The sequence below is a fragment of the Eretmochelys imbricata genome, chromosome 1 (assembly GCF_965152235.1).
Source record: "Eretmochelys imbricata isolate rEreImb1 chromosome 1, rEreImb1.hap1, whole genome shotgun sequence".
Taxonomy (NCBI): domain Eukaryota; kingdom Metazoa; phylum Chordata; order Testudines; family Cheloniidae; genus Eretmochelys; species Eretmochelys imbricata.
Window position 1 is genome coordinate 299,853,339 of NC_135572.1, and position 14,373 is coordinate 299,867,711.

A 14,373-nucleotide genomic window follows, 5' to 3' on the forward strand; every position below is an offset into this window, starting at 1 on the left:
AAAGTCTCAGGCTAACTCTGTTTTGCTCGCAAGGGAAGAGGATATTTAAAGTCTTTGCCTCAAATGATGCTTTTTTCATACACCCAAGATTGAGTGGTCACACATTTTTTCCCCTCTGAGTTTTATTTTTACCTTCCAGACAGTTTTCAGGGTTTGTTGGGACTGGAACAGCTCTCATTTGTTCAGATTTGAAGTGAAAAATAGAGAAAATTCTGGTAGTCAAGGCCATAGATCTTAAATGACTCAGATAATAGTTTTAGTAAGTGCCTTTTTCTTTAGCGATTCAAGCCCAGGCTAAGAGCAACTAACTGCCTTTCCTCACTGACAATGTCTGAACTCACTAGGGAAATAAATTCTGTCCGTGTGAACCTATGGGATAAAAATTTCTTGACTAAAATTTAGATACTTAAAATTTAGTCAACTAATTTGTTTTATGCTCACAAAGCATAAAGTATGGCAGCAAGGCATCTCAGAGTATATCTGCATTAACGCTGTTCTAACTTTGCAGCATGGGTGTTAGGAAAGAAAGGATCCTGAAAGTTTTTTCTTACTAGTTGTTTAAGATGGAAATCACAATGTTTATAAAGGCCTGTCATAAATATAAAGGGAAGGGTAAACCCCTTTAAAATCCCTCCTGGCCAGAGGAAAAATCCTCTCACCTGTAAAGGGTTAAGAAGCTAAAGATAACCTCGCTGGCACCTGACTAAAATGACCAATGAGGAGACAAGATACTTTCAAAAGCTGGGAGGAGGGAGAAAAACAAAGGGGTCTGTGTGTCTGTTGGTATGCTGCTTTGCCGGGGATAGAACAGGAATGGAGTCTTAGAACTTTTAGTAAGTAATGTAGCTAGGTATGCGTTAGATTATGATTTCTTTAAATGGCTGAGAAAAGAATTGTGCTGAGTAGAATGACTATTTCTGTCTGTGTGTCTTTTTTTGTAACTTAAGGTTTTGCCTAGAGGGATTCTCTATGTTATGAATCTAATTACCCTGTAAGGTATCTACCATCCTGATTTTACAGGGGTGATTCCTTTACTTCTATCTACTTCTATTTCTATTAAAAGTCTTCTTGGAAGAAAACTGAATGCTTTTTCATTGTTCTCAATCCAAGGGTTTGGGTCTGTGGTCATCTATGCAAATTGGTGAGGATTTTTACCAAACCTTTCCCATGAAGTGGGGTGCAAGGGTTGGGATGATTTGGGGGGGAAAGACTTATCCAAACTACGTTTCCCAGTAAACCCAGTTAGAGTTTGGTGGTGGCAGTGGTTATTCCAAGGACAAAGGATAAAATTAATTTGTACCTTAGGGAAGTTTTAACCTAAGCTGGTAAAAGTAAGCTTAGGAGGTTTTCATGCAGGTCCCCACATCTGTACCCTAGAGTTCAGAGTGGGGGAGGAACCTTGACAAGGCCATTAGCAACTTAACAACTCATGGTAGAAAAAATAACAACAGCAACAACAACAACAACAACAACAAAACAAAATAAGAGGTGAGTTGAATAGCTGTGTATTACATATGTCAGTGATAAGTTATGGTGATGTATTAATACAACACTATTCTGTTTTTCCCCAGAGGGATGATCTGTATTGAAGATCAATTCAGTCTTTTGAGTAAAATTTATAAAACTCAAAATATGTTGATATTTTATCCATTATAAGTTAAAATAGACATTTTATTCCTCTTACTAAGGGAGGGCATAGAAAAATGAGAAGAAGCTCATGTGTCTAACTACTTGCTACAAATACCAGGCCTGATCCTCTGTTCTTCTGTAGCTTGTGTGGTCACTTACACCAGGGAACAGTGGTGTTATACTTCTGATCTGATTGTGTTTTCAATTTTGCACTCACTTTGCACTACTGACTATATAAAGTGCAGGGCAATCAAGAATCAGACCCCCTCTCTCCTCTCATTCCATACACTCTCATAGACTCATAGATATTAAGGTCAGAAGGGACCATTATGATCATCTAGCCTGACCTCCTGCACAATGCAGGCCACAGAATCTCACCCACTCACTCCTGCGATAAACCTCTCACCTATGACTGAGCTATTGAAGTCCTCAAATCATGGTTTAAAGACTTCAAGGTGCAGAGAATCCTCCAGCAAGTGACCCATGCCCCATGCTACAGAGGAAGGCGAAAACCACCCAGGGCCTCTTCCAATCTGCCCTGGAGGAAAATTCCTTCCTGACCCCAAATATGGCGATCAGGTAATCACTGAGCATATGGGCAAGATTCACCAGCCAGATACCCAGGAAAGAATTCTCTGTCGTAACTCAGGTCTTACCCCATCTAACATCCCATCACAGGCCATCGGGCCTATTTACCGAGAATAGTTAAAGATCAGTTAATTGCCAAAATCATGTTATCCCATTATACCATCTCCTCCATAAACTTATCGAGTTTAATCTTGAAGCCAGATAGGTCTTTTGCCCCCACTGCTTCCCTTGGAAGGCTATTCCAGAACTTCACTCCTCCGATGGTTAGAAACCTTCATCTAATTTGAAGTCTAAACTTCCTGATGGCCAGTTTATATCCATTTGTTCTTGTGTCCACATTGGTACTGAGCTTAAATAATTCCTCTCCCTCTCCGGTATTTATCCCTCTGATATATTAATAGAGAGCAATCATATCTCCCCTCACCCTTCTTTTGGTTAGGCTAAACAAGCCAAGGTCCTTGAGTTGCCTTTCATAATATAGGTTTTCCATTCCTCAGATCATCCTAGTAGCCCTTCTCTGTACCTGTTCAAATTTGAATTCATCCTTCTTAAACATGGGAGACCAGAACTGCACATAGTATTCCAGATGAGGTCTCACCAGTGCCTTGTATAACAGTACTAACACCTCCTTATCTCTACTGGAAATACCTCCCCTGATGCATCCCAAGACTGCATTAGCTTTTTTCACGGCCATATCACATTGGCGGCTCATAATCATCCTGTGATCAACCAATACTCCAAGGTCCTTCTCCTCTTCCGTTACTTCTAATTGACGCATCCTCAGCTTATAACTAAAATTCTTGTTATTAATCCCTAAATGCATGACCTTACACTTTTCACTATTAAATTTCATCCTATTACTATTACTCCAGTTTACAAGGTCATCCAGATCCTCCTGTATGATATTCCGGTCCTTCTGTAAATTGGCAACACCTCCCAGCTTTGTATCATCTGCAAACTTTATTAGCACACTCCCACTTTTTGTGCTGAGGTCAGTAATAAAAATATTAAATAAGACTGGTCCCAAAACCGATCTCTGAGGAACTCCACTGGTAACCTCCCTCCAGTCTGACAGTTCACCTTTCAGTATGACTCGCTGTAGTCTCCCTTTTAACCAATTCCTTATCCACCTTTCAGTTTTCATATTGATCCCCATCTTTTCCAATTTAACTAATAATTCCCCATGTGGCATGGTATCAAACGCCTTACTAAAATCTAGGTAAATTAGATCCACTGTGTTTCCTTTGTCTAAAAAATCTATTACTTTCTCAGAGAAGGAGATCAGGTTGGTTTGGCATGATCTACCTTTTGTAAAACCATGTTGTATTTGGTTCCATTTACCATTGACCTCAATGTCCTTAACTACTTTCTCCTTCAAAATTTTTTCCAAGACCTTGCATACTACAGATATCAAACTAACAGGCCTGTAGTTACCTGGATCACTTTTTTTCCTTCCCTAAAAATAGGAACTGTATTAGCAATTCTCTAGTCATACGGTATAACCCCCGAGTTTACAGATTCATTAAAAATTCTTGCAAAAGGTCTGGCAATTTCATGTGCCAATTCCTTTAATATTCGTGCAAGAAGATTATCTGGGGACCCCGATTTAGTCCCATTAAGCTGTTTTGAGTTTCGCTTCTACCTCAGATATGGTAATATCTACCTCCATATCCTCATCCCCAGTTGTCATGCTACCATTATCCCTAAGATCCTCATTAGCCTTATTAAAGACTGAGACAAAGTATTTGTTTAGATATTGGGCCATGCCTAGATTATCCTTAACCTCCATTCCATCCTCAGTGTTTAGCGGTCCCACTTCTTCTTTCTTTGTTTTCTTATTTATATGGCTATAGAACCTTTTACTATTGGTTTTAATTCCCTTTGCAAGGTCCAACTCTACTTGACTTTTAGCCTCTCTCACTTTATCCCTACATGTTCTGGCCTCAATAAGGCAGCTTTCCTTGTTGATCCCTCCCATCTTTGACTCCCTGTATGATTTCTCCTTTTTCTTAATCATCTCTCTGCGATGCTTGCTCATCCAGCTTGGTCTACAACTCCTGTCTATGATTTTTTCCCCCTTTCTTGGGATGCAGGCGTCTGATAGCTTCTGCAGCTTTGACTTGAAGTAATCCCAGGCCTCCTCTGCCTTTAGATCCATAAGTTCTTCAGTCCAATCCACTTCCCTATCTAATTTCTTTAATTTTTGAAAGTCAGCCCTTTTGAAATCAAAAACCCTAGTCGCAGATTTATTTTTGTTTATCCTTCCTTTCAGTTTGAACTGAATTAGCTCATGATCACTTGAACCAAGGTTGTCCCCTACAACCATTTCTTCTATGAGGTCCTCACTACTCACCAAAACCAAATCTAAAATGGCATCCCCTCTCGTCGGTTCAGCAACTACTTGATGAAGGAATCCATCAGCTATCACATCTAGGAAAATCTGAGCCGTATTATTATTACTAGCACTCGTCCTCCAGTCTATATCTGGGAAGTTTAAAGTCTCCCATGATCATGCAGTTTCCATTAGTATTTACTTCATTAAAGAGGGCTCTATCCATATCCAAATTAGATCCCGGCGGTCTATTGCACACCCCAAGTACTATCACAGGGGAGGCTCTAGTAGTTTTCTTCCCCAATGTGATTTTTGCCCAGACGGACTCTGTCTTATCCATTCCATCGCTTCTTATTTCTTTACATTCTATCTTATCCTTGATATACAATGCTACTCCACCACCTTTACCTTTATTTCTATCTTTCCTAAACAGGACATACCCTTCAATAACTGAAGTCCAGTCATGACTACTATTCCACCATGTTTCTGTTATCCCTATAATATCTGGTTTCACTTCCTGCACCGGTAGCTCTAGTTCCTCCATTTTGTTACCTAGGCTCCTCACATTGGTGTACAAACATCTTAATTTTTGCTGTTTGGCTTCGCGCCCATTCTGTACCCGATTAGGCACAGTCATTCTACAGCCACTATGACCTCTTAGACTGGTATCCACACTGCCCTTCCTCCTTATGTCCATTCTCCTACCCACAGCTGTATCCTTTCTTACTTTGTTTTCTTCCCTCTCAATGCTAAAATCCAGCGTGGAGCTTACTGGAACATCTCCCAACCATCTCCCCCAAATTCCTAGTTTAAAGCTCTCTTAATCAGTTGTGCCAGCCTCCATCCTAGAAGACTATTTCCTTCCCTACTCCTGAAGTCCATCCTGAGAGAACTGTCCACTGTCCATGAATGCCTCCCAATGGCCATACATCCCAAAGCCTTCCTTATAGCACCACTGACAGAGCCATCTGTTGATAGTCATAATCTTGTCACACCTTTGTTGCCCTTATCTAGGATCAGGCAGAATCCCACTGAAGATCTCCTGAGCCTCGATTTCCTTAAGCGTCTTCCCCAGCCTGGCATAGTCTCCCTTGATACGTTCCAGCGAGAATCTACTAGTATCATTTTTTCCCACATGAAGGACAATTAGTGGATTCTTTCCCGCTCCCTTTAGGATCCTTTTCAACCTCAGGTCCGCATCCCGTATCTTAGCACTTGGAAGACAGCACACCCTTCTATTTTCTGTATCAGCTCTGGTTACAGGCCTGTCTATTCTTCTCAGTAAAGAGTCCCTGATCATGTAGACCTGCCTTTTCCTGGTGACAGTGTGATTCTCCAGTCCATCCCCTGTTCCCTCTGGCTGCAAGTTCTTTCCATTCCTATTCTCCCTTGTAATCCTCTTCAACTCATCCTGTATCCTCCTGGGTCTCATATTTCGTGTAGTCTCCATTGACTCTTCCCCTTTTCCTATAGGACCAGCCGCTCTTCTCTTCTTCCTTGCCCTTCCACCTTCAGTGACTACCTGCTGAGCCCCTTCTTCATTTTCCAACTCTGCAAACCTGCTCTTGAGCTCTTTTTCTCCTTCACTATCCCGTCTTTTCCTCTGCCTGGTTCTCTTAGTCACATGCTTCCACTGTCCATTTTCTTCACCCAGCAGTCCCCCCTCAGAATTCTTCAGTCCTCCTTCCATCTGCAAGTCTGAGCTTTTCTCTTCAGCTGCCTTATGTCTTTGCTCCATAATCTGCTCGAACCCCCTTCTAAACTCAACCAGACTTTCCACCTGCATCTCCAATCCTCGGATCTTCTCTTCCATCAGCTCTATCAGACGGCACTTCATGCAGATGAAACTCTTTCCCGGTACCCCCTCCAGGTTCATGTACATACCACAGCTTCCACATCCAGTCATCCTCATTGTGTCTTCCACCACGTGGGTCACTCCCACTAGTGCCTCTGTCTCTGTCATTGCCTTCCCACCTAAATCCTGTTAATCTGGGGAACACAAACCACACCAAAACACCACCACCCACAGCAAAAACAAACCCCAAACAAGCACCACAATACAAACTCCCACTGAAACTCCCCTGTTTACGGCTCTGTTTGCTGGCTCCTGTGCCACTGCAGCTGTCTGTGCTGCTGCCTGACTGGCTGGCTACCTTTAATAGGACCCCTAGTCAGAGAAGCCCCGCCCCCTAATCAGAGCTCAGCTTCTCTCCCAGCACAAAGCCCCTACAAGCCTCTACACATACAAATAATACAAATACAAAACCAAATACTCTCTCTCTTTCTAGGAGTACTCTCCTCCTACTTAATTCTCAGTTTTGAGAATTATCGTTTATTCCATTCCCCACATTTAAACTCTTGCCAAATCCTGTCTCTTCTTCAAATTATAACCGCTACCATATCCACCCCTTTGAGTCTGATCCTGCAAGGAGTTGATTGCCTTCAAATTCTATTAGTTTCCATGGGAGTCAAAAGTACTCACGTCAAAACCCAGCCATCTTAAAATCTTGAGAAAAGTCTTATTGACTCAGTTAGGTGAAAATGGCAAGGAAGGGAATATAATCAAATGTTTTCTAAAATGACAAAAAGAGAGAGAAAAGAGAGTGAATGGTTAATTGTGTTTGGACTAGAAGACATGCTGAGGAAGGGTTTTCAGGGTTTTCAGAGAGTTTGTTGAATTGCTATAGCAGCAGACCAGTATCTCATGAATATCAAGGAAGTTTCTAAATATGGAATGTTGGAAATGTGTTGTGATAAAACACTTCTGGTGGGACAACTTTTGAACATCAGACCTGAAATATAAAAATATAATTAGGAAGGCCAAAAATGAAATTGAAGAACAGCTAGCCAAAGACTCAAAAAGTAATAGCAAACTTTTTTTTAAATACATCAGCAGCAGGAAGCCCGCTAAACAATCAGTGGGGCCACTGGATGATTGAGATGCTAAAGGAGCACTCGAGGACGATAAGACCATTGTGGAGAAACTAAATGAATTCTTTGCATTGGTCTTCATGGTTGAGGATGTGAGGGAGATTTCCAAACCTGAGCCATTCTTTTTAGGTGACAGATCTGAGGAACTGTGCTGGATTGTGTCATTAGAGGAGGTTTTGGGAAAAAAAAGATAAAATAAATAGTAATAGGTCATCAGTATCAGAAGGTATTCACCCATGAGTTCTGAAGGAACTCAAATGTGAAATTGCAGGACTACTAACTGTTGTCTGTAATCTGTCATTTAAATCAGCTTCTGTACCAAATGACTGGAGGATAGGTAATGTGACACCAATTTTTAAAAAGGGTTCCACAGGTGATTCTGGCAATTACAGGCCAGTAAGCCTGACTTCAGTACCAGGCAAACTGGTTGAAATTATAGTAAAGAACAAAATTGCCAGTCACATAGATGAACATAATTTGTTGGGGAAAAGTCAACATGGTTTTTGTAAAGGGAAATCATGCCTCCCCAATCTACAAGAATTCTTTGGGGGGGTCAACAAGCATGTGGACAAGGGGAATTCAGTGTATTTAGATTTTCAGAAAGCTTTTGACAAGGTCCCTCACCGAAGGCTCTTAAACAAAGTAAGCAGTCATGGGGTAAGAGGGAAGGTTCTCTCATGGATTGGTAACTGGTTAAAAGATAGGAAACAAAGGATGGGAATAAATTATCCATTTTCAGAATGGAGAGAGGTAAATAGTGGTGTCCCCCAGGGGTCAGTACTGGGACCAGTCTTATTCAGCATATTCATAAATGATCTGGAAAAAAGGATAAACAAAGAGGTGGCAAAATTTGCAGATGATACAAAACTACTCAAGATAGTTAAGTCATAGGCAGACTGTGAAGAGCTACATAAGGATCTCACAAGACTGGGTGACTGGGCAACAAAATGGCAGACAAAATTCAGTGTTGATAAATGCAAAGTAATACACACTGGAAAACATAATCCCAATTATGCATATAAAATGATGGGGTCTAAATTAGCTCTTACCACTCAAGAAAGAGATCTTGGAGTCATTGTGAACAGTTCTCTGAAAACAACCACTCAATGTGCAGCAGCAGTCAAAAAGGCGAACAGAATGTTGGGAATCATTAAGAAAGGCAGATAATAAGACAGAAACTATCATATTGCCTCTATATAAATCTATGGTATGCCCACATTTTGAACACTGTGTGCAGATGTGGTCGCCCCATCTCAAAAAACATATATTGGACTTGGAAAAGATTCAGAAAAGGGCAACAAAAATGATTAAGGGTATGGAATGGCTGCTGTATGAGGAGAGATTAATAAAACTGGGACTTTTCAGCTTGGAAAAGAGACAACTAAGAGGGGATTTGATAGAGGTTGATACAATCGTGACGGGTGTGAAGAAAGTAAATAAGGAAGGGTTATTTACTCTTTCTCATAACACAAGAACTAGGCAGTAGGTTTAAAACAAACAAAAGGAAGTATTTTTTCACACAACCCACAGTCAACCTGTGGAACTCCTTGCCAGAGGATGTTGTAAAGGCCAAGATTATAACAGGGTTCAAAAAAGAAGTTGACAATTTCATGGAGAATAGGTCCATCAATGGCTATTAGCCAGGATGGGCAGGTATGGTGTCCCGAACCTGTGTTTGCCAGAAGCTGGGAATGGGCAACAGGGGATGGATCACTTGATGATTACCTGTTCTGTTCATTCCCTCTGGGGCACCTGGCATTGGCCACTGCTGGAAGACAGGATACTGGGCTAGATGGACCTTCGGTCTGACCCAATATGACCATTCTTATCTCTTCTGGGGAGCACACAGCAACTTTATTCAATGTAGGGGGGGCATAATCAGTTTAGAACTTCCCTGAGTGGTTTATATGGTGTTGTATTTCTTGCCCTGTGTCATGGCTTATATTATAGCCTAACCTTATGATCACAGCACAGAGCCCCTGTTAATCCTTCAAAATAATATATTTTTAAAACCCCATAACCATCTCCTTCCCAGGGAACCCTCCAGCGTCATCACCATGTTTACTCAGGAATTTACTGTCATGCCACTGTTTTTTTTTTCCAATCCTGAATGACGTTCAGATCAGACCTGAAGAGGATAGGAAATTCTAATTTCCTTACAGTCAATGGTTTAGTTTAAATATCCATATAATAAAAGCTTGCAGGTTTTTTATACTAACATGTATAATCCATAGAAATAATTGTCTTCTGAATATTGCTCTCCTTGTCTCCTTTGGATCCAACTCTTTATTTGCCTGGCTCTTTTTTACTATTCACATACTATTCTTAGGTTATGCCAGGTTTCCACTGAGAACACAGGAACTATGAATAGCACCCATCTTCTCAGAAACCTGATTTTAAATAAAGGACAGCTAAATGGTATTAGATATCTTCCTCGGACAGGGCTGTTAGGTGATGCTGCCGTGTGTTGCTAGTCTGTAATTATGTATGTTCTTTTCCATCTCTAAAATTTCGGAAGATGTGTTTAGTATGAGTGAGGAGTAATTGAATGTAGAGTTCTGAAGGTGGAAAGCTGTGGAAGTCAGCAGCCAGAATCCATGAGTTTTCTTCATGTGGCTTCTTCAAAAGCCCCATTTAGTTTTGACACAAAAGAGTCCTCCTTAGCTGGGTGGAGGGAAGAACTCAATCTGTCTACAAGGCTCTGGGAAATTGGATATTAGGAAACACAGTGTGAAAGTCAACATAATATTTCAATTCCTTAAGAATTGTCATGATGTGCTCATGATGTTTTCAGTTCCTGTGATAAGAGTTAAATTTGTGTTCTTATTGTGGTCCCATTGAAGTGAACAGAAAAAATCCAGCTAACATCAGTGGAAACAGAATTGGTATACACGAATGCACATGAGAAATATTCAAAAATGCCATTTTCCTTCTTCCTCTTTTTTGGCCCTTCATAAAATGGGTAAGAATAAAAATTCTTGACAGCTGTGATAACATGATCTACATTAATGTGAAAAAATGGCAATACTTCAATCTAAACTTAACGTAGTTTAACTAATTGTATTGAAAGAAATATTGATGTTCATGTCAGCGTGGTTGATACTTAAATGCATCATCTAAATGAGGTCTTTACTTTGTTAAAAAGTGAATCGTGAACTTTAAACAAATAAATCAATTAAATGAGTCTGGAAGTGTGGATCTTTGCATCAATCTGTGACATTCTAATTGGGATCTGTCTTGCAAAGTGGTATAGAGAGCCTGATTTTCTACAGTCTTGCACTGTGTGTAGTTATTTACCTCTGCAAAATGGATTTTAAAAGCTCCCATTCTAATTTGGAATCAGTTGAAATCAGGGTAGGTTTGGAGTGTTACTGTGACCTAAAATACAAGCCCAAATTAATGCACCAGCCTGGGATGATACTATGTGCTAGAGAATAAGGTGTCCATAACAACATCAAAGTAGCATGGCAGGATATCCTTGCCCAAAAGGAATTTTTTGTTTAAAAAACCAACATGTTTAACAGGACACAAGAAGACAAAACAACTGACAATGCATATCAGCAGTCCCCTGTGACAGGATCCATAACATGGATCCCACCTCTGGACTGGCAGTGAAGGGATTTACCTTCAGCCCAGTGAATGGCTGGAAGTATTTGTAATTCCAGTACAATACGAGAAGGATCAGGTGACTATCATAGCTAACACATCCTAGGTGCTATGGCAGCCCCCAGGTGTTCACTATGTAATGTGCTAAAATGTTATTGTACCCTCAGCAGGATTGTCCAGGCCAAGCTGATGAAAGCATCGGGCTAGAATCAACAGCATGCTATAAAAGTCACTATTCCTATTCAAAAAGGCACCTATTCCCATGGATGTATTTACTTAGTGATTGGCTAGCTTTTTTCCCCAGTAATGTTAAGGGATAACCACAAGGAAATTTACACAAAAATGATCGACAGGATACAACGGAATATTAAAAATAAGAGTTGTAATTGTTCCAAACCATAGGCAAATAAAAGAAGATAAGCCACCTCAGAACAAGTTAGAAAGACAATTGTTCAAAGGAGGATATAGAAATCAGCCAAATTACCCATGCATATTAAAGGTTTCTGAGAAAGTGCATAAAGATTTTGGAATTCTATCATATACAGGACTGGTAATAAAATAATGCAAATTATTGCCATAACACTCAGATGTAATGCTGAAAAAATGTTTCTTAATTACATTAAATATATTTTCATAATTCTTCTTTGGAACTTGGGAGGAAATAAAACATAACAATTGTCTTATTTAGGGCAAAATTCTACTGCTAGATCTGTTGTTATGCTTTCCCCTTAGTAGTGCCTTAAGAAAGATTTGTGAGTCAAAATAATTAACTGATACCTTTGGAAATTCAGCCATATGCACCAGTGTGCTGAGGATAGATGGTGGAGTTCTAAGACAGGGCATGATGTGGCCAGACAAAGAGCTCTTTAGATTCACAATTTATTTGGTTTCTACTGTTAATTTGGCAACATCTTTGAAAGTTTCAGGTGGGAGAGATGAGCAAAATGTATACTGTTAATCAATATTGTGTGAGGGTGGAAAATAAGCAGAAGTGAAATTTCTTACACAAAATGTTTGAGAGATTTTGCAGCATGTGGCATACCAGAAGCTATGTCTGTGATGTGGCATGGCTTGGCAGTATACTACATCTGAAAAGCAGGCATGTGACCAGTCTTTTGCATCAGAGCCAGCAGATGCTCAACTTTTCGGGTATGTTTTTAATCCTTGCCTCTTACTGACAGACAGTAAATGTTTTGGAATGGGAGGTCCAACAAAAAAATATACATGATCCTTGACCTATTTGAGATGCATGTTTTAAAAAGATTGCCCACAGTTGTCTACTGGCACCTTTTGTTTCAGGAGAAATATAAATCTTCTTCAAATACCACTATTGCAGATTAGTAAAATGAGCATTGTAATTTGGGGGTAACAAGGTGAATAAAAAGCCTGCTCTACATATAGGGTATTTTGACACTGGTGCTGGAAGGTGTAATTTCCATCTTGAGTAGACTTTCTTGCACTGGCTCTGATGGAGGAAATATGCTGAAAATAGAAGTGCAGCTGCAGTGTCACAAGGGGTTGGGCTAGCTACCTGAGTATGTACCTAGCTTCTTGGATGGGATCATGCTCGAAGCGGCTCTCCCCTCCTGCCACCCAGGCTGCCATGGCAACACTTCTATTTTGAGCATATTAGCTCAGTCAGAGCTGGGACAGGTGCATCTACCTGAGCTACACACCGTTCAGCGGTAGTGTAGACATACTCTTAAAATACAGAATTTGAGCTAACAAAACAAGTTTAAGTGTTACCCTAGGTATTGGTTAATCCTTAACCATGTGGTCACAAAGTGAAGTTTGGCAACACATTCCCACAGCGAAAACCAAATATGTTTGTGATAGAAGGATTGCAGTAAATATGTTGCATTGCCACTTTCTTTTAGAGGTACACTATATACTACTATCTCCTAGGCAGTTCAGTTTGCATTAGAGAGATGGAAACTTTGCAACAATTTAACTTTCAAATTAATCTTTAAATGAAGTATTATGGATGCAAGCTGTGTTGATAGCATGAATGGTTAAGATGGCATTATGAACAATTGCCATTCAGGGTTAGTATCACAACACAGATAAGTAGATATTTTGATTCTGACAGTTCAAGTGATTTCAGTTTAACTTTCTGCCTTTTGAGAAAGGGAAAGGAAGAAAAAAAATCATATCAATTGATGTATGTTTATGGGAAAATACTTAGGAAGATTTCACTTGTGTTTCCTAAAAATTAGTTCACAGATTTTAAGGCCAGAGGGAACTATTATGATCACCTAATTTGACCTGCATATCATAAGCCACAGAACTTCACTTAGTAAATACTATAGAAGGCCCAACAACTGGTACTGGAACTATAGCATGTCTTTTAGAAAGACATATAGTCTTGACTTAATGACATCAAGTGATTGAGAATCTACCATATCTCTGGATAAGATATTCAGGTGAGTAATACCGTCACTGCTAAATTAGCATTTTTCTTCCTATTTGAATTTCCTCTAGCTTGAATGTGAATATACATGTGTTGGAATGTGATGGAACTGATGAATATTTGTCTGCTCAGATTTCTATATCATGCTTATTGCTGTGATATTTGATATGAGAAAATTAAAAATATAAAGGAAAGGGATAGTTACTCTCCAAAATGTTATGCTTAATGGCCACAGGATTGTCAGATATACAAGAGATCTATTTTGTACTGCAGATGCAGATGAGTAGAAAACATTGTAATGTTTCATCAAGGCATTGAAGATGGAAAGACTGGCACACAGATGAAATTCTGGGATAGCAGAAGAAAGGCAGGGATATATAAAGAAAAAGAGTAAAAACTTCTAGAGCTTTTCCTCCGAAGGGAAATATAGGCTTGACTGAGTTTATAACTGATCTAAGCATAAAAGCTTTATTAAGTTAACAACAATAAAAAAGGGTTTTAAATGTGTGGGTTTTTTCCTCCCAGATTTTATTAGAAGAAACACCTTAATAGTTCCCTTAGGCAACCATAGTCATTGCTCAACATAAACAAGTGCTGAGTCATAGAATCATAGAATCTTAGAATATCAGGGTTGGAAGGGACCTCAGGAGGTCATCTAGTCCAACCCCCTGCTCAAAGAAGGACCAATCCCCGACTAAATCATCCCAGCCAGGGCTTTGTCCAGCCTGACCTTAAAAACTTCTAGGGAAGGAGATTCCACCACCTCCCTAGGTAACTCATTCCAGTGTTTCACCACTCTCATAGTAAAAAAGTTTTTCCTAATATCCAACCTAAACCTCCCCCACTGCAACTTGAGACCATTACTCCTTGTTCTGTC